This window comes from Clavelina lepadiformis, chromosome 1, assembly GCF_947623445.1.
Source record: "Clavelina lepadiformis chromosome 1, kaClaLepa1.1, whole genome shotgun sequence".
NCBI classification, from domain to species: domain Eukaryota; kingdom Metazoa; phylum Chordata; class Ascidiacea; order Aplousobranchia; family Clavelinidae; genus Clavelina; species Clavelina lepadiformis.
The window spans coordinates 785,070-808,687 of NC_135240.1; the positions used below are offsets into that span (position 1 = coordinate 785,070).

General features: G+C 36.8%; 1 pseudogene; it reads right to left on the reverse strand.

Annotated features, from left to right (window-relative positions):
- LOC143444317 (G1/S-specific cyclin-E1-like) overlaps positions 1 to 23,618 on the reverse strand; it is a 228,581-nt pseudogene that overhangs the window by 164,999 nt on the left and 39,964 nt on the right.

Consider the following 23,618-nt stretch of genomic DNA (forward strand, 5'->3'; position numbering starts at 1 on the left):
AGACACCATTTCCTACGATACTAACCCTCAATTTAATTGGAAATGCTCATGATTTTTACTGTTATTGTTTACATATCTTATTGTATGATCATCGCCATGGTAATATAGCCTACGTACGGTAATTAGCAACTACCACTGCAAGCATTTAATATAATCAGTTAATCACTAAAAAATAATATCGTGTTTGTAACGAACCACGACAGCATTCGAAAATATAAATTAGGCAGCGATAGTATTTCTTACAAACAAAATAAAATACTACTAACTGTTTGACTTGTAAACGCAATAGCTTGGTATAAAACTTAAACATACCACGATAATAACTCAACTGATAAATAGCAATTTAACTCACATTTAAAATAGGTGGACCATCGATCGTACACAACATGTCCAACAGTTCCACTTGGTGGATGGGTTGTATTTATCATGGCGAGATCGACATTTAGACGCTATATATCGCCGGTCCTGTACTCGAACCAGTACAGGTAACGTATTAATGGTCCAGGTTGATCGTCGTTGTCTAAATCTTCTTCGAAAAAAGTGACGGCAAAAGGATTGCTGACGTAACCATGGAAGCAGGACGTAGTACTGGGCAATAGCACCTATGGAATTCGGCGAAAACAGATGACTATTTAAATCTAGCAATATCTTACAGACCGTTGTAAATAATCGTATTCTATAATTGCACCACTTTAAGAGACAAGAATTAAGCTAAGCTGCAAGACAACAAGTAAATTAAGACAAAAGCCTAAAAAGGAAACTGGTATACTTTGTGTCTATCCACCATTCGCTGGGGTTTATATAACAAATCTTGCAACGTGTGAACTGAACAGACAGTTGTAATAAATAATCGTATTCTTTGAGAGACAAGCTAAGCTGAGCTTTAAGAATTAAGCTAAGCTGCAACACAACACCAAGTAAAATTAAACAAAAGCATAAAAAGGAAACTGGTAATCTGAAAATGGTGAATCGTAGTCACGCAAATGAGGCAGTTAGCAAGATCTGTCATGAAACCTCGTCGCTTTGAACCTTGTATGAATATGTTATGTGTAGGGAGCATACATACAAGAACATACAGCTACAGTCTTTACAATATCTTGGAAATGCTGCACAGAATTTCTTATAGGCACGATAGTAGTAGGCATATACTGTAAAAGTTGTCGTAGTTAAAGCTTGGTGAATGCTATTTTCATGTTAATTCGAACCTAATGCAACAGTTTTATGAGTTGTTTTAGAGTTAGAAATACTGCTTTGATTATTTGATTAATGCAATTAATATTTTCAAACCCTGTTTAGCAAATGGGTACAATCAGTCAATATTAAGTTAATATTTTAGCTTATTTTTTAACTTTATTTAGCAAATCGGTACATTCAGTCACCATTTGTAAACCCTGTTTAGCAAATGGGTACAATCAGTCACCATTTGTAAGTTATACTTCGCACGGGTACAAATGTGCACGACGTAACTATTACAAAATGTATCTCGCAACAAATTCGGGTATCAAATTGCACGAAGTAAAAAATATACGAAAAATATACGAAAAATATACCTGTATGAATTTTTGTAGCCATTTGCCAGATTAACTTGCAAATCACTACTCCAAATTAGAAATTTGACGGGGTAACTCGCAAACACATACCTAACTGACAATAAAGTACCGTATTGAATTGTAAACTTTTGCTAAATAGGGTTAACATCATGTGCATGTGGCTAATCATTGTAACCATTTGCTAAATATGGTTATCATGTTACTACACATGGTAACCTTTTGCTATTTTACAAATGGCTACTGCCTTTAACCAATTGCTAAATAGAGTTAACAAATTGCTACTGAGTGAAACCATTTGCTAAATAAGGTTAACATGTGGCTACTCATGGTAACCTTTTGCTATTTTACAAATGGCTACGGACTAAAACCGTTTGCTAAGTAGGGTTAACAAATGGCTACTGACTTTAAACATTTGCTAAATAGAGTTAACAAATTCCTACTGAGTGAAACCATTTGCTAAATAGGGTTAAAAATGGTTACTGTATGTAACCATTTACTAAATAGCGTTAACATATTGCTACTGAGTTTAACCTTTTTCTAAATAGGGTTAGCAAATGGCTGCTGATTGTAACCATTTGCTAAATAGGGTTAACAAATGCCTACTGAGTGCAACCATTTTATAAATGAGGTTAGGGCTAGTTATAATTAGCACGGGTACAAACGTAAGTTTTGTAAGTTGTCATTTGCAGGGGTACAAATATGCACGAAGTTACTATTACCAAATGTATCTCGCAACGTATACGGGAATCAAATTGCACAAAGTAAAAATTACCAAATGTATCTTGCAACGTGTACGGATATCAAATTGCACGAAGTAAAAATTACCAAATGTATCTCGCAACGTATACGGATATCAAATTGCACGATGTCAAAATTACCGAATGTATATCGCAACTTATACGAGTGAAAAATTGCACGAAGTAACTATTACCAAATGTAAATGGGATGCAATTACATTGAGCTCTTGCCTTGGTAAACTAGTTCAAGGTAAATGTTGTGAATACCTTAGATTACCCTAAATCTATCGTGGTAGTGTAGTAGTAACTTTACTAAAGGGAAGTTTTTGATGTTTATCTGAATTTTCTTGAGTTTTTCATCGGAGTCAGTATCATAGTAGGCTACTTCTGAAAACAAAAACATTTACAAAATGTCTAGGCAAAGATTTACAGCAATGCGTGGATTAGAAATTTGCAAAATCTTCTGTCAGACTGCTCTGATGACGAGGATTCTGACGTCTCATGCATAACATACGTTTTTGGCATATTAGCCTGTGACTGACGTTTTACCAAATGCCTTTTGTAAAATCGGGTAAAAAGTTAAACAAAGCTTTCGAATTGTGTCAGTTGTATAAGGCTTTGCATCATTCCCTTTCTAGGGCACCTTTCTTAGTTTCTTTAGTTCTAAACTCACCATGGTATGATTGATAACGTTTTTGATCGTTAGGTCTATAACCCATGGGGAAATAACTTTACGCCCTATTTTTCTCATTTCTTTTGTAAAATTTATGGTTTTATCAAACCTAGTAACCTATTTCTAGACATTGGTTCATTGGTCGTCATTGTTTCCCCACAGTTTATTGTCAAATGGGAACTGGCATCTATTTTTACCACAAGACGCGCGAAAACGATCGCTCGCGTGTTTGGTGGGAAAATTCGACAGAAATCTGGAAAGGCGCGAAGGGGAAACCTTCGCGGACCCATGATGCAGCCGTTTCCGATTCGGAAGCTTCCATTGATTCTGTAGCTTCGCGTCCATTCTGGAAACGGTATAAAGGTAACTATTGACTTGTTACTTTCCAACTGCGCTGAGGTCGTCACACGTCGCCAACTCCATTGTGCGGTATCACGCATTACAGACCACAATGAAGTCACAAAGAAGACGCGAATTTTGCAGTTATATTGACCGGGGAAGGCTTGATTGGCCACGGCCGCATTTAAATTACTTTAAAGTTAAACGGAGAAACTCGTATTTGACTCTTAGGTAATATTGCGCATCGCACTGTATTTGATACTTAGGTAATAACGCGCATCCTGGTACCCATGCCTCAATCAAGCTCATTGAGGAACGTTTTCTTGACAATACAGCAAGTATGCATCATTAACCTTCTAGGCCGCCGATCTTTGTTTCTACAGTTCTAAACTCACCATGGTATAATTTATAACGTTTTCGATCATAGCGTCTTCTCTGTCCCACGGTCAATTAACATCACGCTCCGTTTCGCTCATTTCTTTTGTATTTGCCAATATTAGGTCAATTTTTTCTAATTTCGTGTAGGGTATTGTCAAATGGGAACTGAGTAAATGACTATATAACGCATCCCTTTTTGCTGAAAGAGTGAAAGACATTTACATGTACTGCTGTTCAGTTTGCCAGTCAGCTTAAGGGACACACTTGGCTTGGACCGAAGGTTTTACAGTTTTTTAACTATTTTCAAGTTAGCCATATTCGTTGATCAGATAGAGCTCAAAAACAGTTAGAGTACAGTATAAAGTTTCCCAAATAGCTAAAAAGTGCCAGGGACACACTTGGTTTGGGCCGAAGGTTTTACAGTTTTTTAATTTGTGTCCGGTCCTATGGAGACCATTGTCTAAACAGGTTCTTTGTTCTGGACGATGTTTTTCTTAAAGATCCACACGCCCCATAACATTATGGGAAGAGGAAACAATTAGTCGATAGCCTTACACGTGCTAATGGTTTATTTGCTAACTGAGGGGCAAAACAATTATATACCATATATATATAATTTCCTGCGGTTCCTCACCCATCGGTGCAGTTGAGGTTGGTGATCATGCGTCGGTCGCATCTCAAAACAACGTTGTTGTGGTGAGCTGATATATAAGAAATCTTACGTGACCGAAAATTTTTGTGGTGTGCAGTTAATTAAGTTGTTAGTTTTTGTTTTGGCAAACATGTCATAGAAATATTTACACGATTTTAAAACCAGTTGCTAGAGCAATAAGCTTTTTTGTATAATGTTTGTCCCAGCGCGATGACTGAAAAAAGAAACTCAATAAAACAATTCCGTCACCAATAATCGCGCGAGAGAAATTCGAAGCTCGTCCTAAAACGAGAGAAAAAGTGACAAAAAGCTGCTAGAAAAAAGCGCTAACGGCAAGGCAATTACTATTTATGCGCGAACCACTAATTTGTTGTCGAGGGATATAACATGTCTATTAAGAATTTTGCACGGCATTTTGTCAGAGAACAAGACCAAGAAGCAGTTATGTAATGACAAGGTTTTCAGTATGAGTGGTTGCACAGAACAGTTTTTAAAATTTTGGGTAATTTTGCGTGTAGAACGACAAAATTGAAATCATTTATCCGTCGCGATTTCGCCATCATATATTCCTAAACGAGTTTAGTTAAAGGATAGTAAATTTGGAAAAATTTGTTAAAATTTTAATCTTATTTAAAAAGCAATCAAGACATTTTTGCAGAAAGCATTATTTGCAAGGATGGTATATCACTGAGCATAACATATTAATCTAAAAGTTACGTTTAAAAATGTTAAAATGTGTCTTATATATGAATTTATGTTAGTCTAACAAAAAAATATTTTCCATACATAGATTTATTTTGCTACAGTTGTTTCTAAAAAAGTCTAAAAAAGAATGAAAGCAACAGCTTTGCATCACATACCATCGTCTCCCCATGACTACGGCAACCTGTCTCAAGCGGTCTCAAATCCGGCAGCCGCAGCACTACTTCTTCGGGCTACGGAAAAATACCCAAGAACGCCGAAATGTGGAAGATGCAGAAACCATGGGGTAGTGAGCGCTTTGAAGGGTCACAAAGGATATTGTCGTTGGAAAGACTGCCTCTGTGCAAAGTGCACTTTGATTGCTGAAAGACAAAGAGTAATGGCAGCGCAGGTAATACCCACAGTGTAAAGTAAACCAAATAAAAAAATTTGCAAAGTAGGATATACATGGTTGCTTATGAAGATTACATTCAAAGTAGAACTATGAATAAAAACAAAAAGAAATTTAGGAATATTTTATGTCTTCTGTTTTGAAATCTGTCTAAATCAGAATAAATTATTAATGTACAGCAAAAGTTCAAAAGTTTGTTCTTAATAGCGTATTCTTTAAATATGGAAATTTTTTTTAAAACAGAAATTGTTTTATCTTTTAACTTAATATTACCCTAATATAGCTTGCTTTAAGACGTCAGCAAGCCCAAGAGGAAAATAACACACGAGAACTGCAACTGCTCTACGGAGCTACCCAGAGTTTTTCGCCCTTGGACGCGCAACGCATCGCAAGTATTGAACGATCGCCGAAAAAAGACTTTATTGAAAATGAAATTCACAACAAAGCCAGCAGCGACCCGTTATCATCATCAGGTGCGTCGTCTTCGCGTGTTTTTCAACTTCCCTGGTCAGTTTTTGTAACTGTAAGATATGACTTGAACCTTAAACGCGTTGTTATTTAAAAGTCATCACAATACGTACGTTGGTAGGCGCGAAACGTGCGAGATACGACGATTATATCTCAAATGATTGCAATGGAAGTTACGGTTTCGTGTCGTCATCACCGGTACATCAGCAACAACCGCACTTGGACAACAGCTCGGCCAAATCTGTTCATTCGGACAGCGATCAAAATGGCGACACGGAGAGAAAGTCCGACGTCACTCGCTCACCGCGATCGGACGACCCTAGGAAGAGTCCCCCTTCTGGTATGAGTGAAAACAGCTCACCGGCGTACAATGAAAGTCGATATAATCCTGAAAAACCTCACGCGAGTCAGGGGCCTGCATTGGATATCGACGAATCGCCAGAAAAGCATTCCCTTCTGTCAAGAACTGACTCAGCTGACCAGGCCAGTGACGTAGCCGAAAATCAGCTATACGATTCAAGCCAGCTAACACAAACGCAAAACCAAGATGCAACAAGGTAATTTCAATTAACTAAATTACTGTATAAAGTCAAGTTAATCTGTAAATATTAAGTCCATATAATTCGCTCTAAGTTATAATTATAATAAATCTAAATAAATAGAAACCCAGAAAATATATCGGGTTTTTTCATACAGTGGCGGGTTTGAGATGTTATGTCGAGTTTTTCCCAAACACAACGCGTCGCAATTATCTTCAATTTTAAAAAACTGCAACGGCGATGTGGTGAAAGCAATACAAAAGGTAATTACAGTATATTTATAGCATCGAATGTGGGTAGTAAAAATTAGCACGAAACTACCTGTAAAACGTCGCGCACTACTTTAACATTTCAATATTTTCTTTGTTTTTTCAAACATTTATAAGTCATATGTTTCATCATCCCACAGGTGTTAAAATTTGAAGATGAAATCGCAAAATCTTCACCACATTTGGGATCACCGAGAGACAACGCAACAAATTCTCATGTTCAGTTAAATTACACACGTGATAGCGCACGAGATCCCATTAACCTATCTCAACAAAGCGGTATGTTTTTGTCCTAAAAATAGCAACAGTGCGCCATAAAGATTGATAGAGGGTAATAATATTAATATTTTTTTCCTTCTTTTATAGCTGGAAGCTGCAACACGAGCCCTCATCCAACCATTGATGGTGACGCAATATCACCAGGCACACCTCCCATCGGTGATTTGTCGCAAGCCTACAAGTTCCAACAGGGTTCAATGGGTGCACCAGCACTGGATGCTCGAACCGCATTTTATCCTTTTGTAAACGGTTCGCTAGCAGGCAACTCCTTTTCAGCGCACACTGCAGGAAAAATTCCAGCGACTAGCTTTAATGGGGTGTTTAAGCTGGGCCAATTCAGCAATTCCTCAATAAGATCACGTTATCCATTGCCGGGACAGATGCCGATGTCGTGCTTGGGAAATCTTTCCCCGTTTCCATCATCTTACGGCCAACACCCCGCCATCCGAGGACTCTTTGGCGGAGTTTCTCCTTACGGATCGTCTTCATTTATGCCTTCTCTTACCGCCGCCGCAGCTGCCCGCCCCAGACACCATTTCCTACGATACTAACCCTCAATTCTAAGGGCGCTTTCAGCCCTAACCCAAACCCCTCATATACATGGAGTCATTTTTCCAGATGCGACCGGTCATAAAGTTCTAACCCTGAACATTTAGAAACCGGTATTGTCTTTATTTTAGAGCAATAATAAGATCAATCTCCATTGTGGATCCTCATATGACCTTTTAAAGTGTTGCTTTGGGTAAATGACTTAAGACAAACTTAGCATTAATAAGGTTGCTCAGCCGTGTGAGTTTTTATATGACTTCTCAAACTGCCGCGTTGGGTAAATGAATTGTCGCACATATTGCATGAATAAGGTTTTTCTCCAGCGTGCATTCTCATATGACGTTTTAATTGCTAGCTTTGAGTAAATAACTTTTCACATAACTTGCAGTGATAATTACGCTTTCCAGTATGAGTTGTTACATGAGTTTTGAAATTGCTGCGTTGGGTACATGACTTGTCGCACATATCGCATTGTTAAGGTCGCTCATCTGTGTGAGCTCTTATATGATCTTTCAAGTGGCTTTTGTATTTGAATGATTTATCACAAAATTTGCAGGAAAAATGCTTTTCTTGTCCTTCTTTGTTGAAAAAGTCTTGTGAAATCCCATCAATCATTGCTTTTAACAAAACGTCAATTTGCATTCCAACTACTTGACGACCCATTGCGTTATTATTATTATTACCTAATTACATAATATACAAACCTAATTCGTTCGGCAAATTGAATTAAATTACCCCAACACGTGCCACAGTTGCAGATTGTTTACAGAATTTTATGTATGATATATATATCATTTAAGCAATTAACAACATTTGCGAAAAACTAGAAAAAAATTACTTTAATGTAATATTTAAGCCCTGTTCAGAAGACTTAATTCACAGGCAAGCACTCTTATCTCCGCGTTGTGATTTCCTTTGATAAAACAAGTTGGTCTTTGGTAAAATGACAAAACCAAACCAATTCTTGAAAAATATTAAGACGAATGTCAATGCAATGTCAATATTTCATGGTAGTAGGCTACTACACTATTATTAATGATTACTAAACTATACCCTGCAAAAAACATTTATAGGTCTCCAAAGGTCATATTAAATATGATGATCATTAATACACAACTGATTTGTGCCTAAAACGTTTATAAGTGCATATATTCTTGCTCATATTACGTGTAAATGTCAATATTGCATGATACTAAGTACAACTGCATTAGTAATTATCAATGATTACTAAAATATATTTTGAAAAAAGCAATTATATATCTCCAAACATCATGTTAACATGATAATCTTTAATAAACATCTGCTGAATTTTGATTATATTTAAAACTAATATTAATGTAACTATTGGTATTGTATTGTATTATTGTTATTGTATTATATTGTATTAATATGTGTAACTATTTGTACTAATATTAATGTAACTAATATGTAACTGTAGTCTGTAACTAAACTACCAGCATAATATGTGTAATTTTGTATATATAATTAATTGCCTTCATTTCCTTGCCAGTTGCCACCATTTCAATAATGTTTTTGGATTCCCTACATACGAAAACTGCCTAAATCATAAAAATTTCGCAAACTTCACATAATACAAAACAACTTTTATTTATTATTGACAATTTTCCCAACAAGCACATTACTGAAACCAATATAACTTCCACGCAAATGTCCATTATGCCTGACAAACTCATAAATGTATGTATTCTTACTCATAAAATGTGTACTGTTTAAAACGATTTAGATCAAAATGAGGTCAAAATTTAAACTTGTTAGGTGAAAAAACTGGTTGCCCTACTAATAAGTGATTTGCCACTTTACTGCGATTGTATTTCAACCTGATTTAATTTCATTTATGATTTTCATTTTAAGCAATCATGCGAATTATCATGGAATATTATCTAAAGACGTTAAATGCCGCACGTGATCTATGTCCCAGATACGCACAACAGCGAGTGTTCATCACCTGAAGTGATGGTGTAAGCACCTCAGGGGTGTCCGTGCATGTAATAGAACAAGCAAACCTGAACTGACAGCTGCAGCGATCGGTCCTGAAACGATTAGTTGAAATGGATATTTCAACAGAAAATTTTTTTTTTGAGATAGTATTTTCGGCGCCTTGAAAATGAATCGCATTTGTGTTTCAAAAGTGTACAAGTGCTGCGGTTCGGATGTTTTTTGTGCTGCGACAAGTTACCGATTTTGCAAAGTTTTAAGTGATTTTAACGTAAAAGTCAAAGTTTCAATGTAATGTTCCCCGTAGTGGAGCTGCATCTTGTAAAGCAACGCCAAGAATAGACGCAGTCAACCGAGAATTTGCGGTGCATGCAGTTACTTGAAAACAACCGGATTAAGGGATAAAAGGGCGTCATACTAACAAAGCAAATTTCTTTAATTTTGCCTCGTCCTTGCCTGGATCGCACCTGGTGTAGATATAACGCTGCTTGGTGTCGATGATAAATAATTGTTATTACGTAAGTCAAAAGTGAGCACACTGTAATGACTCCTCGCGGTCCTTAATCAACGCTTCTTGTAGCTACGTCGCATACCTCATAATCACGCCAATGAAGCTCTCAGTTCAGTATCTCAGTTTAAAACACTACACTAAGTCATACATTAATATTTTCTCCGACCTTGCTGTGGGTAAAAAATTTGAATTAGGGCCAATTCTTTGTATTTTCCGATATATTTGCAAACGTTTGTTTATTTCGACGAGACGTTTTGGCTTTTCACTGTGTGCTTTACCCTTGAAAAGCATAAAAAATCCATTGCATAATTGTTGCATTTAGGCAACATACGTTTGTGACGTATTTCTGCAGGATAACACTTTGGAAGATGATGAAGAAGAAGACAATGTAAAACCGGAGAAAAAGAAACGGATTAGACCGAAAAAAAAGTGTCCGTAAGTTGTACTATAATTTTGGCCTAGCTTTCAAGTATATGAATGGAAGAGAATTTAAAATAATCTCAGCTTTTCAATGCTGTTTTTTGTTTTTATGTGTAAAAGAGAAGAAAAGTCAAACATGTCCAAGAATAATGACATGATATAAAAATGAGGATAAAAATCTAAAAAGAATCAAAAAATTTAACAGCCACGTTTCACAACACTCTTTAATATGATGTATAGTTTAGGTCGCCCTTAACTCCATCAATCGTTATTCACACTGGAAATGTTTTATTTTTGCCCGGGCCCGTAAGCATTGGCTCCTATGTGACAACTCCCATGTACAACAACTGTTTGTTGTTGCCGTAATTGTGCGCGCCATACGTTTTATGAGTCGAACTGAACCCGACGTTATCGGTCAATTAATTGCGCGAATTAGGCTGGTGAAATTACTCCAAAAGTTTGAAGTTGCACAGACTTAAAGAATTAAATCACTATGGACATAGCAAAACCGGTTTGCCAGATGAGTACCTTCCATAACGTAAGACGCCTTCCAAAACCCTGAAGGAGTTACAAGAAAAAATCTGTCAACGTATTTCGTTTTTTAGGATATTGATAAATTAATTATCGGTCTTTTCGAACTCGGCATTATTACGTAATTAGTGAACCTGGGTCTCCGTTATATACAGCAATACATTTGGACTTAACTGAAGCATAAACAAACATTTGCTGCAGCGCTATCTACATAAAAAAGAATTCAATTGGCGTGATCATAAACAGTTAACAAGGGACAGTCTCTTTTGGAAGTAGGTGCTCTCGAAGGGGCTAACCAGGTTAATCTAGCGTAGATCGCCGAATGTTTTTTGTTGCCCGCGAATGATTTTGCGCAAGGGTAATTGCTGCATTTATGGCCTGGTTTCTAAAAGGTGGGTGATGAATATGATAAATTATCACTGTGTCATAAATTACCACTTGCTGTATTATTTGTGAAACTGGCCAATGTTTGTGTGTGGTGATCGTTGTTGCCATGTTTAGTTAAATTAATCGCGTTGGTTTGGTGAATTTATGATTTGTGAAATTAGTATTTGTTTGTCCGGAACTCTTTGTTCCATTGTAAGCGTTAGATCGTGGGTAATGAGGTGGTTTAGACACTTGAATTTGTTGTATTTGTGGCTGTAGTGGGTAAGAAAGTGCGACGTCTGGTGGTGAGCACTTAAGAAATTTAGCACGAATTCGTTTATTAACTGGTGGAGTAAGATTCTCTTGACCTATTGCACTCATTAATTCGCGCATTAAATCTTTGGAAGATAGAACATGAAGTGTCAGATCAGCCAACAAAAACTCTAAATAATCCTCAGTCCTCACGTTTATCAAAATGTTTCAAGATTTCATTGATTATTATGTTGTAACAGTTATGAGCATACGCAGAAGTTAAAAAAAGTAGCCCGAGGTCTGTCGCTGGAATTGCCTCTACCGCTAACAAGTGACGATTAGTTTTTGAAGTGATTTGATAAAGGGGAAATTTATGTTCAAGGTGGGAAATCCACGCTTCGGGATTGAATTTACATGATTTACATGAAATACAAAATATTTACATGAATAAATCCTATTTACACATATTATCTCGATAAACATTAAAATTTATTTGCAATAAAATACACATAGTTCGTTGGCATATCTCACACAATACTGCACCACAAAGCCTATGCATATAAAGGAATACACATCATTTCTTTTTTTTCACTAATACATAAACATTTTAACGCATCTAAAGGATGTAGGTTCTTTTAGATTTTAGAATATTAAAACGCAGTAAACATAATTATTCATCCAATATGTTTCTAAACGGTCTGTTTGCAAAGCGTTTCGTATTCGTCATTTTGTACAAGACGTACTTTGTTGTTGTTCCATAACAGTGGTTGCGATTCACCACGGCAAACGAATGAAAACCGCCGACATAGGCTGTTATTATTTTGCAGGCAGGCTAAAACAGCTTCTGTTGCGTTCTTTAGCAGTTTTGTCATAGTTGCGTTTATTAGTAAGAAACCATCTACTCGACACGAAGAAGAAGAAGAAAGAAAGGAGCAAAGTTGAGTGAAAAGTTGATTCATAATGGGGTACAGGAAAACATACTGATCTAAAGCGTTATCAACTTTAAGGTGGTGAGTTTAGAGCTGAAGAAATTCGATAAATACCCTTGCTAAATTTGCCATTTGCTAAATAGGGTTAACAAATTGCTACTGATTGTAAACATTTGCTAAATAGGGTTAACATCATGTGCATGTGGCTACTCATTGAAACCATTTGCTAAATATGGTTAACATGTTACTACTCATGGTAACCTTTTGCTATTTTACAAATGGCTACTGACTTTAATTAAACGTTTGCTAAATAGGGTTAACAAATGGCTACTTCCTTTAACCATTTGCTAAATAGAGTTAACAAATTGCTACTGAGTGAAACCATTTGCTAAATAGGGTTAACATGTGACTACTCATGGTAACCTTTTGCTATTTTACAAATGGCTTCGGACTAAAACCGTTTGCTAAATATGGTTAACAAATGGCTACTGACTTTAAACATTTGCTAATTAGAGTTAACAAATTCCTACTGAGTGAAACCATTTGCTAAATAGGGTTAAAAATGGTTACTGTATGTAACCATTTACTAAATAGCGTTAAACATATTGCTACTGAGTTTAACCTCTTTCTAAATAGGGTTAGCAAATGGTTGCTGATTGTAACCATTTGCTAAATAGGGTTAACAAATGCCTACTGAGTGCAACCATTTTATAAATGAGGTTAGGGTTAGTTATAATTAGCACGGGTACAAACGTAAGTTTTGTAAGTTGTCATGTATATCGCAACTTATACGAGTGAAAAATTGCACGAAGTAACTATTACCAAATGTAAATGGGATGCAATTACATTGAGCTCTTGCCTTGGTAAACTAGTTCAAGGTAAATGTTGTGAATACCTTAGCTTACCCTTATCTATTGTGGTAGACGGTAGTGTAGTAGTAACTTTACTAAAGGGAAGTGTTTGATGTTTATCTGAATTTTCTTGAGTTTTTCATCGGAATCAGTATCAAAGTAGGCTACTTCTGAAAACAAAAACATTTACAAAATGTCTAGGCGAAGATTTACAGATCCACAATGCGTGGATTAGAAATTTGCAAAATCTTCTGTCAGACTGCTCTGATGGCGAGGATTCTGACATTGAAATCGACGCAACAGTAAATTCTCCAATAGCCAGTGTTCAGCAGGCAAGTGAATCTGAATCGTCTGATTCGAGCGAAGATAAGTCTGATGTACTAAAATGAGTTTTTACATGAAGTTATATAGAGCAAGTTTCCAAATATCAAACGGCATTTTAAATGTTATCCATAACCTACCTACCTATCCCGACCTTATCAATGCCAAGTTTGTCTCATGCATAACATGCGTTTGTGGCGTACTGTGACTGTATTGACTGCCGTTTTACCAAATTCCTTTTGTAAAATTGGGTGAAAAGTTAAACAAAGCTTTCCAGTTGTGTCAGTTGTATAAGGCTTTGCATCATTCGCTTTCTAGGGCTCCTTTCTTAGTTTGTTTAGTTCTAAACTCACCATGGTTTGATTGATAACGTTTTTGATCGTTAGGTCTCTAACCCACGGTGAATTAACTTTACGACCTATTTTTCTCATTTCTTTTGTAAAATTTATGGTTTTATCAAACCTAGTAACCTATTTCTAGACATTGGTTCATTGGTCGTCATTTTATCCCCGCAGTTTATTGTCCAATGGGAACTGGCATCTATTTTTACCACAAGACGCGCTAAAACGATCGCTCGCGTGTTTGGTGGGAAAATTCGACAGAAATCTGGAAAGGCGCGAAAGGGAAACCTTCGCGGACCCATTATGCAGCCGTTGCCGATTCGGATGTTTCCATTGATTCTGTAGCTTTGCGTCCATTTTGGAAACGGTATGAAGGTAACTATTGACTTGTTACTTTCCAACTGCGCTGAGGTCGTCACACGTCGCCAACTCCATTGTGCGGCATCACGCATTACAGACCACAATGAAGTCACAAAGAAGACGCGAAATTTGCAGTTATATTGACCGGGGAATGCTTGATTGGCCACGGTCGCATTATGTGGAACATTTGCACTTTCAAACGGAGAAACTCGTATTTGACTCTTAGGTAATATCGCGCATCGCACTGTATTTGAACTCTTAGGTAATAACGCGCATCCTGGTACTCGCGCCTCAATCAAGCTCATTGAGGAACGTTTTCTTGACAATACAGCAAGTATGCATCATTAACCTTCTAGGCCGCCGATCTTTGTTTCTTCAGTTCTAAACTTACCATGCTATAATTTATAACGATTACGATCAAAGCGTCTTCTCTGTCCCACGGTCAATTAATATCACGCTCCGTTTCGCTCATTTCTTTTGTATTTGCCAATATTAGGTCAATTTTTTCTAATTTCGTGTAGGGTATTGTCAAATGGGAACTGACTATATAACGCATCCCTTTTTGCTGGAAGAGTTGAATTAGGCTGCAGGTTTTGCAGCCTAATTTTTATAGCTAAGTTATCTGCATGTAGGTTAATGGTTTTTTTGTTAAAGTTAGGATAAAATGTTTCTTGTATAATGTTTTTTACATAATTCACAGTGAAATAATCCGTTCTTAGTGTAACGTATCACTTTTTGCAGGAAGAACAATTGCATGTACTGCTGTTTAGTTTGCCAGGCAGCTCAAGCAACACAAGTGGCTTCGACCGAAAGTTTTATCGTTTTTTAACTATTTTTAAGTTAGCCATAGTCGTTGATCAGATAGAGCTCAAAAACAGTGTACAGTACAGTACAGTACGGTATAATGTTTCCAAAATCGCTAAAATGTGGCCAAAGAAAATGTATAAATTAATTTGTACAGGTGATATCAGTAAACAAAATAACGACATTGAATATGAATCGAATGACTGACATCGAGATGGCTGACTTTGTGACATCAGGTATTGTACACTAGCTTGTGTAAATGACTGCCCACTTATGTAACCAGGTACGTGAATTAAATAATTTGCTATTCGTTTCTAGGGGAAGAGAATTTTTCTGGAAAGAATCGCAAAGAAGAGGACCAAAAGCAGTCTGACCTCCGTTTGAGGAAACATCGTGTTGGTTGCATTTATCGATAAAATAATAAAGACAATGTCAATTTTACTGGCAAAAATAAAACTTACCGGTTTAATCCTTTCTCTGCAGGAGGAACAAGAAGTTGATAAAAATAAAAAAGAAGAAAATTACGACAGTGACAACGTCGTGGGCACGGGGAATGGACATGCGTTGTCGGAAAACGCTACATTGGATTGTTCTGAAGTAAGCTGGCTTTGGACATAAGTCTGCATTTTGAAATTTTTCATGTTGTTACGACTAATTATTATGAGTAGGCGAAATTTTCTTCCATAGGTTTAAACCTGGCAAATTTTCTTTCAGTGCTTTGGTGTATATATCTCAGCGGGTAAAATAACATACTGGTGCCGAACGTAAAGCTGCGTCAGCAAGGTGACCATGGTAGCCAAATAATAATCCTGTTTAGCAAATTGTTACGCTCTGTAGCCTTTTGTTAACTTTGTGTGGCAATTGGTAACTGGAAAAAGCTAAATGAGTGATTTAGTCTTTTAAGTCACGATATGATATTGTGATACTCATCATTGATCAAATGTATTGCTGTATATAACGGAGATCCAGGTTCACTAATTACGTAATAATGCCGAGTTCGAAAAGGCCGATAATTAATTTATCGATATCCTAAAAAACGAAATACGTTGACAGATTTTTTCTTGTAACTCCTTCAGGGTTTTGGAAGGCGTCTTACGTTATGGAAGGTACTCATCTGGCAAACCGGTTTTGCTAAGTCCATAGTGATTTAATTCTTTAAGTCTGTGCAACTTGAAACTTATGGAGTAATTTCACCAGCCTAATTCGCGCAATTAATTGACCGATAACGTCGGGTATGCTTTGTTTTGCGGCATTCGTGAATGTGTCTGCGACGTAGGATCTGTTGATCATAGTTTCATCAGTAGTGGTAAGACTTGTCATGACATGTCGCATTTGTTCCTTGAGAAGGTTGGCTTCAGAAAAAGAGCTGAACAGCGATTGAAGATCAGCAAACGAGTCAGAGTCAGGTAGCTCGTAGAGAATTTTCTCGCAATCGGGTGCCTTTGTAGTTGACGTGTATAAGCGACAAAGGTAAGTTGAGTTGGTGCACTTGCACATGTTCCTGCTGTTAATATCGCTACTCTTGTGATATTATGTGTTGAACTAAGTCGATAAGACGTTCGACAGAATCTCTTGTATTTAGACAGTCTTGAACATGAACGTTATTACTCCACATACGAATCACAATGCACAACCAAGAAAGCACATGGCTGTAGCATGGCCAACATAGAAATCTTATTAATTAGTTTATACCTATCAACATCCTCCTTTCTTTAAGTAAAGACTAACAGTGAGAAGGCTTTATGAGCACGCAGAAAATACTGAAATACCATCACACAGAAAATACTGAAATAACATACTACTCGCAAGTCGCAATGTATGTGAGGCACACTTGAAGTTTAAAGCTACATGCATAATGAGTGGCAAGAAATAAAACAGTGAAGGTAAGGTGACACAAACACAGTATTTACAGTACAGAACAAGGTGACACAAACACAGTATTTACAGTACATAATCATTATATCTTACTGGCATTCTATGTGTACGATTAGGTCGTGTGTTAGCAACAGTGTAGTTGTTAGCTGTGGGTTGACTGTTTTGGTTAGGTGTCGAAAATGTAAAATTAAAATCAGTATCTTCATACACATTGTTAGACTTGCTATGGTCACACGAATATGTAGTCGATTACGACAATAACGAAAACCATCCAATGATTCTACCAAATATGAACGAGGCCCAAGTATGCGTACAATTTTACCCTTTTGCCATCCCTTCTTTTCCGAACTTTGGAAATAAGCTCGTTGGTTGATATACAATTTTGACATTGGTTGACTTTTGCTATCATAGGTTTGCTTGACTGAGGTGCGGCGTTGATGACGACGATTGATGTCAAGATGTTTGCTTTTTGGAATGTGAATCGGTATCACTGATCGAGTTGGTCTACCAAACAATATCTTTGTAGGACTGCAGTTGACGTCTTGTCGTGGCGTATTGCGCAATTCCAGAAGTGCCAGCCACTGATCTTTCCCATCTTGTGCAGTACGTCTCAGCATGTTCTTCAGTGTTTTCACAGCAGCTTCCGCTTTTCCATTGCATTGTTGATGTCCTGGTGATGATTTGTGGTGTTGTATCGCCCATTTTTGACAGAATCTTTGAAATTCTGTACGAGATGAACTGGGGTCCAGAGTCAGATACAATGCATTTAGGAATTCCATATCGGGCAAAATGACGCTTCAACGAAATGATTACGTGCTTTGCAGTTGTTGAGGTCATGACATCAATTTCAGCAAAATTTGAAAAATAATCAACCGTGACTAAATAAGACTTTTGGTTCAACTCAAATAAATCAACACCAACTTTTTCAAATGGTGATAAACCTTCGGGATGTAGCAGTAATGGTTCTCGTTGGTTGTTTGGCTTTGCTACTCGGGTTCAGTTCGACCTATAAAACGTATGGCGCGCACAGTTACGGCAACAGCAAACAGTTGTTGTACATGGGAGTTGTCACATAGGAGCCAATGCTTACGGGCCCGGGCAAAAATAAAACATTTCCAGTGTGGATAACGACTGATGGAGTTAAGGGTGAACTAAACTATACATCATATTAAATAGTGTTGTGAAACGTGGCTGTTAAATTTTTTGATTCTTTTTAGATTTTTATCCTCATTTTTATCCACAATATGCCACAGGTATATAGAAACTTAAACCATTTAAATTTAAATGAAATTGAACAACAGCAAATTTTCTTTTTATAACAGCAGGGAGGTGATAAAAGTGACCCAGCAACAGAACAAAATGACGGGTTCATGAATACGGATTATGGACAAGCGCAGTCGGAAATAACAAAATCAGGATCTTCTAATACTGCATTAAATAAGAAGAAAAAGTGTCCGTAAGTTCTACTATAATTTCGACTAGCTTTTAAGTATGAATATAAGATAATTTAAAATGCTTTCAGCTTTTCAATGCTGTTTTTGATTTCTATGTGTAAAAGAAAACAAAAGCCAAACATGTCCGAGATTAATGACATAATGCTGTTAGTAATTGTTCTAGATACTGTGGTGTCATGAATTTGAACATATCGCGCCACTGCAAAGTCGTGCACGATAAAAAAAATAATGGGAAAGGTGATTTCAAGTGCGAACTTTGCAAAAAGTTCCTGACTTCTTGGAATGGCCTCGTGAGACACCTACGTGGCAAGCTTCACGCTGATCAACCCAAGGCAATGGAAATGGCTGATTCTATGGACCGCCGCCGGAAAAACGTCCCAATCGTAAGTTTTGGTAAATACACACAGTACGAAATGACTGTGCAGTAGAAAACACTCATGCAATGATTAACACAATTCCTCGCTACATTTTACAGCAACAAACTAACTGCATCAACTGGAATAAAGTTTTAAACAACTTCAAAAGCTTTTTAATGGGCCACGATGGGGGGGCACACGAAGAACGTGTAGCCCAAGATAAAGTATTACTTTTGCAAAATATAATAAAAGACTGTGATTTCAAAACGTTGGAGTCCATTGACCTGGACACATATAAAGAGAAACATGTGCAGGTTAGGACGTTATATTAATTTTGATTAGTTACATACAAGATTTTTTGGATATACTACAGGTAGAATCTACTATGTAATATATTCATAGAATTTATATCAGCAAAGTAAAAGCGCACTAGAAAGCAAAGGTTTGAAGGTGAACATCATTAAAACCAAAGCGATGAGAATTGGTAGAAAATCGTTGAAGGGAGTAGTCGGTACTGTTGATCCATGCGGAATTTGTGGGAAGAGAGTAGGGAGAAATTCCATTCAATGCAGAAAGTGAAAGTACTGTATTGAGTGCATAAGAGAAGTTCAGGTAGGCCTATCAATGGAAGGCTGATGAGTGGAAGGACATGTGAACTTGGGAAGTAATGAGATCGAGCTTGTTAAGGAGTTTCGGTATTTAGGGGATATGATAGGGAAAAATTACAGTACTGGCAGAGCAGTGACGGCAAGAATACGGGCTAGTTGGAAAACTTTTAAGGAATTGTCTGATACACGCTAGGGCAGACTACTCTATACAAACCTAAAAGAAAGGCTGTGTAAAGCATGTGTAAGAAGTGTGATGTGCTACGTAGCTGAATGTTAGGCGATGAAGAAGGCTGATGTCAGGCGAATGCAGATGACAGAAATGAGGATTATTCGAATGATGTGTGGTAAGACACTACGAGATGGCATTACCAACCTTGTCAGATTCAACGGAGAAGAGTGCAAGATGGTTTTTCCCCATAAGGGAAAAAATCTTACAAGTTCCTCTGCAGCTAAAGCAATACAGCGGGTTTGGAAGTTGGCCGGAGGTCGCGGAAAATTTACAGCAACCTCAAACCGGAAGTATTCGGCCACACAAGTAATTGATCTTTACTGTAATTAGACCTAGCAATATAAATAACGATAAATCACTAATAATGAAAATAATCTGCAGCAAAATTTATATAAAAGTCAACCAGTGACGTATTTCAAATTTAAAATTTCATATTAGGTTAGATCTAAGAGACCGGACCGCCGCCTTTTGGTGGCCAAGCATATGGCGCATAGCTCGAGCACACAAGAGAGATATTACGCGAACGACCTACAGAATGTAGAGGCTGAAGAAGCCTATGAAATCATGAAAGAAATAAAGGTAAGTTGTTCAAATCAACATAAACGGGATTCCTCGGAATAAGTATAAAAGTTTTAACTTTTTTGTGTGCATTACAAGTCTGATTCGCGAATAAATTCTATTCTTGGCAACGAAACAATTTCTTGTCGATGGCAAGTTTGATGTGAACACACGCTTCCTTCCGGCAAATGGTTGTCAGTAAAAAATTGAATTATATTTTTTAATCGCAGTCGTGCAGTTCGGCTGGTCGCACCGAAACAAAAGGAGCGTCAGCTCAAAGAAGCCCGTCTGCTGAAAGAATCGCATCAGCTGTGGAGGTTTCATTTATAGAAAAAGGTTTGTCAGATGATAGAAGCCCATATTCTGAACGAGTAGAACCAGCTGCTGACGTTTCATCAGAAGAAAGTTTGTCAGCTGAAAGAAGCACCTTTGCTGAAGAAGACGAGTCATTACAAATTCGCCGAAACAAAGACGGTGGCCGACAAAAGGCGGTCCGGGATAAAATAGTTGAGCCTCGTGTTGTTCTGCAGCAGGTAAATTCTCTGAAAAATCTCTTAAAATCAATCGTGGTAATTTTGCATTTTTTGGTTTATAGATCGACATCTCTAATGTGGCAGGTGCTTCGAAGCTGCCGGTAAGTTAAAATTTAATTACGACTTTACAGTGAAACTATGATTTTATTGATATTATTTCCTGTCACCCCACATGCTTTATGTATCCAATGCGTGCATCAATCAAGAAATTTATAAATTATACATGTACTAGTCACACATATTTAAATTAAAAACAGAAATTTGCTTGAATTACCAAAATTTATTTTAATGATTTAGGAAAGCCCCAGCACATCTGCATCACCCTCCAGAAAGAGGAAAAAGAAAAGCAATTCCAGAGATTTTAATGTCGTGGTAAATAGAATTCTAAGCATTTTAGTATATATCGGGAGATTGGAATACGGGAAGGTGTTTCCTGATATACTTGACCGATAATGTTTGTATCACTCCACAAACGTTACGTGACCAATGCATATATGACTGAACCATGCGGTTATAAAAAGTATGCATACTGTACACACATATTTAATAGCGCAAAAACACTGTACAGTTTTCTTGATATACCAAAGTTCTTTTAATAATATAGGAGAGCCCCGGCTCAGCTACAAAACCATCTAGAAAGAGGAAAGCTACTTTCGATCGTTATAGTTTCTCGGTAAGTAGTATTTTAACAATTTTCGTTTATTGTATTATATTGCATATAAGTTTACATATTTAATATCTACTTTTACATGTTTTATATAATTCCTCAAGCCGAAGCCAGGGGAAAAGCTCACAATTTTAGGTTTTATTAAGTACTTTTTTATAAATTTAACTGCATTTTGATAAATTTAGCCATTAAATCCACATCGATTGTCGAAATTAGAGAAGGAAGAAAAAAAAGTTAATGTTGTGGTAGGTCTTAGTTAAGTTTATTTTTCATTTGTATCGCCAATGTAAAACGTAAAAAATGCATGTGCCTTGTATAATTTAATTATGTATACGGTAATCTATTTTCAATGATTTTATTATTAATTTCTAAAACTTACTGTTTTTAACAGAATTCTCGGCGACAGTTTTCTGCAGATTAATCGTTTGAAGTTAAACAATTTTTCTCATGGTATATTGGTAGGAAGAAGGGAATAACAACGCATTATGCTAAAACGGCTCTTGCAGATGGAAACCTCCCCAAATGCAAGGAATTTTCCAAAACGCCGAAACAGTTGCAGGACAAAGTCCGGCAACTGATTCGGCGTTCTTTGAATGATAATTAAGTGTGTATGTGCAAAATAAATGTGGTATATTTGGACGCCTTATTCTGGGTTAGGGTTAAGACTTTTTGATGCCAATTGCCAATTGTAATGTATTTTAAATTTGCTTCGTATTTTTTCAAAAATGATGATATACCTGTTGCATGAAAACCACATTACAATGTTCAATTTCCTCGGAAGGGTATTTTTCAATCAATTTTGCCGGAAAAGTTAATTGGAATTATTTTCATATTTCGGCCAGTAATGGTTAAACGGAATAAATAAACTAGAGAAAAATAAAAAGTTTGATTGGTAAGTTTTGCGATTGCTGATTAAGGTCACATTAAGGATCTTCTAATACTGGTTTAAATAAGAAGAAAAAGTGTCCGTAAGTTCTACTATAATTTCGACCACCTTTCAAGTATGAATGGAAGATAATTTAAAATACCTTCAGCTTTTCAATGCTGTTTTTGATTTCTATGTGTGAAAGAAAACAAAAGCCAAACATGTCCGAGAATAATGACAATCAGTAAGTTATAATTCGCATGGGTACAAATGTGCTCGAAGTAACTATTACCAAATGTATTTCGAAAAATATACGGATATGAAATTGCACGAATTAACATTTACCAAATGTATCTCGCAATAAATACGGGTATCAAATTGCACGAAGCAAAATATTTGTAGCCATTTGCCAGATTAACTTGCTTAGGAATTTTCTGTCTTGTCATCATGTGCGGCAAAATGAGGCAGTTAGCAAGATCTGTTATGAAACCTCGTCGCTTTGAACCTTGTCCACTCTGATAATCAGGATATACTTGTCTGAATATGGTATATTCATTGAGAGCTGCGATGTCGAGCAGATTGTAAAAGAGAACTAGAGGCCATCGGCGGGTTTGTCGTTTGCAAATATATGTTTGAACCATTTGGTCAACCAAGTCAAAACCAATCTTTGTCTTGTTATAAAACCTGATGATCTCAGGCCTATTTTTTGGGTCTTCTTCGTCAATGCTTATATCGTGATGAATGCTGAATTATTTAAATATTTGTTTTCTGCTACAAAGCTCATCTTCCAAAATAATCGCGTTCCTGTCGCGCCTCAATGTTTGCAAAGTTACTTTTAAATAGCCGGCCATTAAAAATATGATTTCGATAAGAATGTGCTAAGACGCAAGGGAATTGGAACGACTTTCCAGTAGCAATCATGGTGATTTTCATCTTTCTGTTGCTAACTTGAAATTTCGTTTCTTCTAGGTTCTAAAGTCTAAACAATTAATTAATTATTGTTTTTCTGCTGCAAACTTCATCTTCCAAAATAATCGCGTTCCTGTCGCGCAAAATTTGTTGTTTAATTACTGTAACCAATAAAATCGTCATGTTGAGCATTTCTTAATCAAGATTTTCGGAAAAATGCGTTTTTGTTATACCTGTTTGGTTGGTAGATAGCAGTTTCCGTGGAAACGGTATCTTCTCTGAGGAATCTATTTGGAATTCCGAATTGAGAACACCGCTTCCACTTCTGCAACGTGTTCGCTGTTTGAAGGGATGTACTTGGAAAAGCTAAGCCGCAGGTCACCATATCCTCTCTTG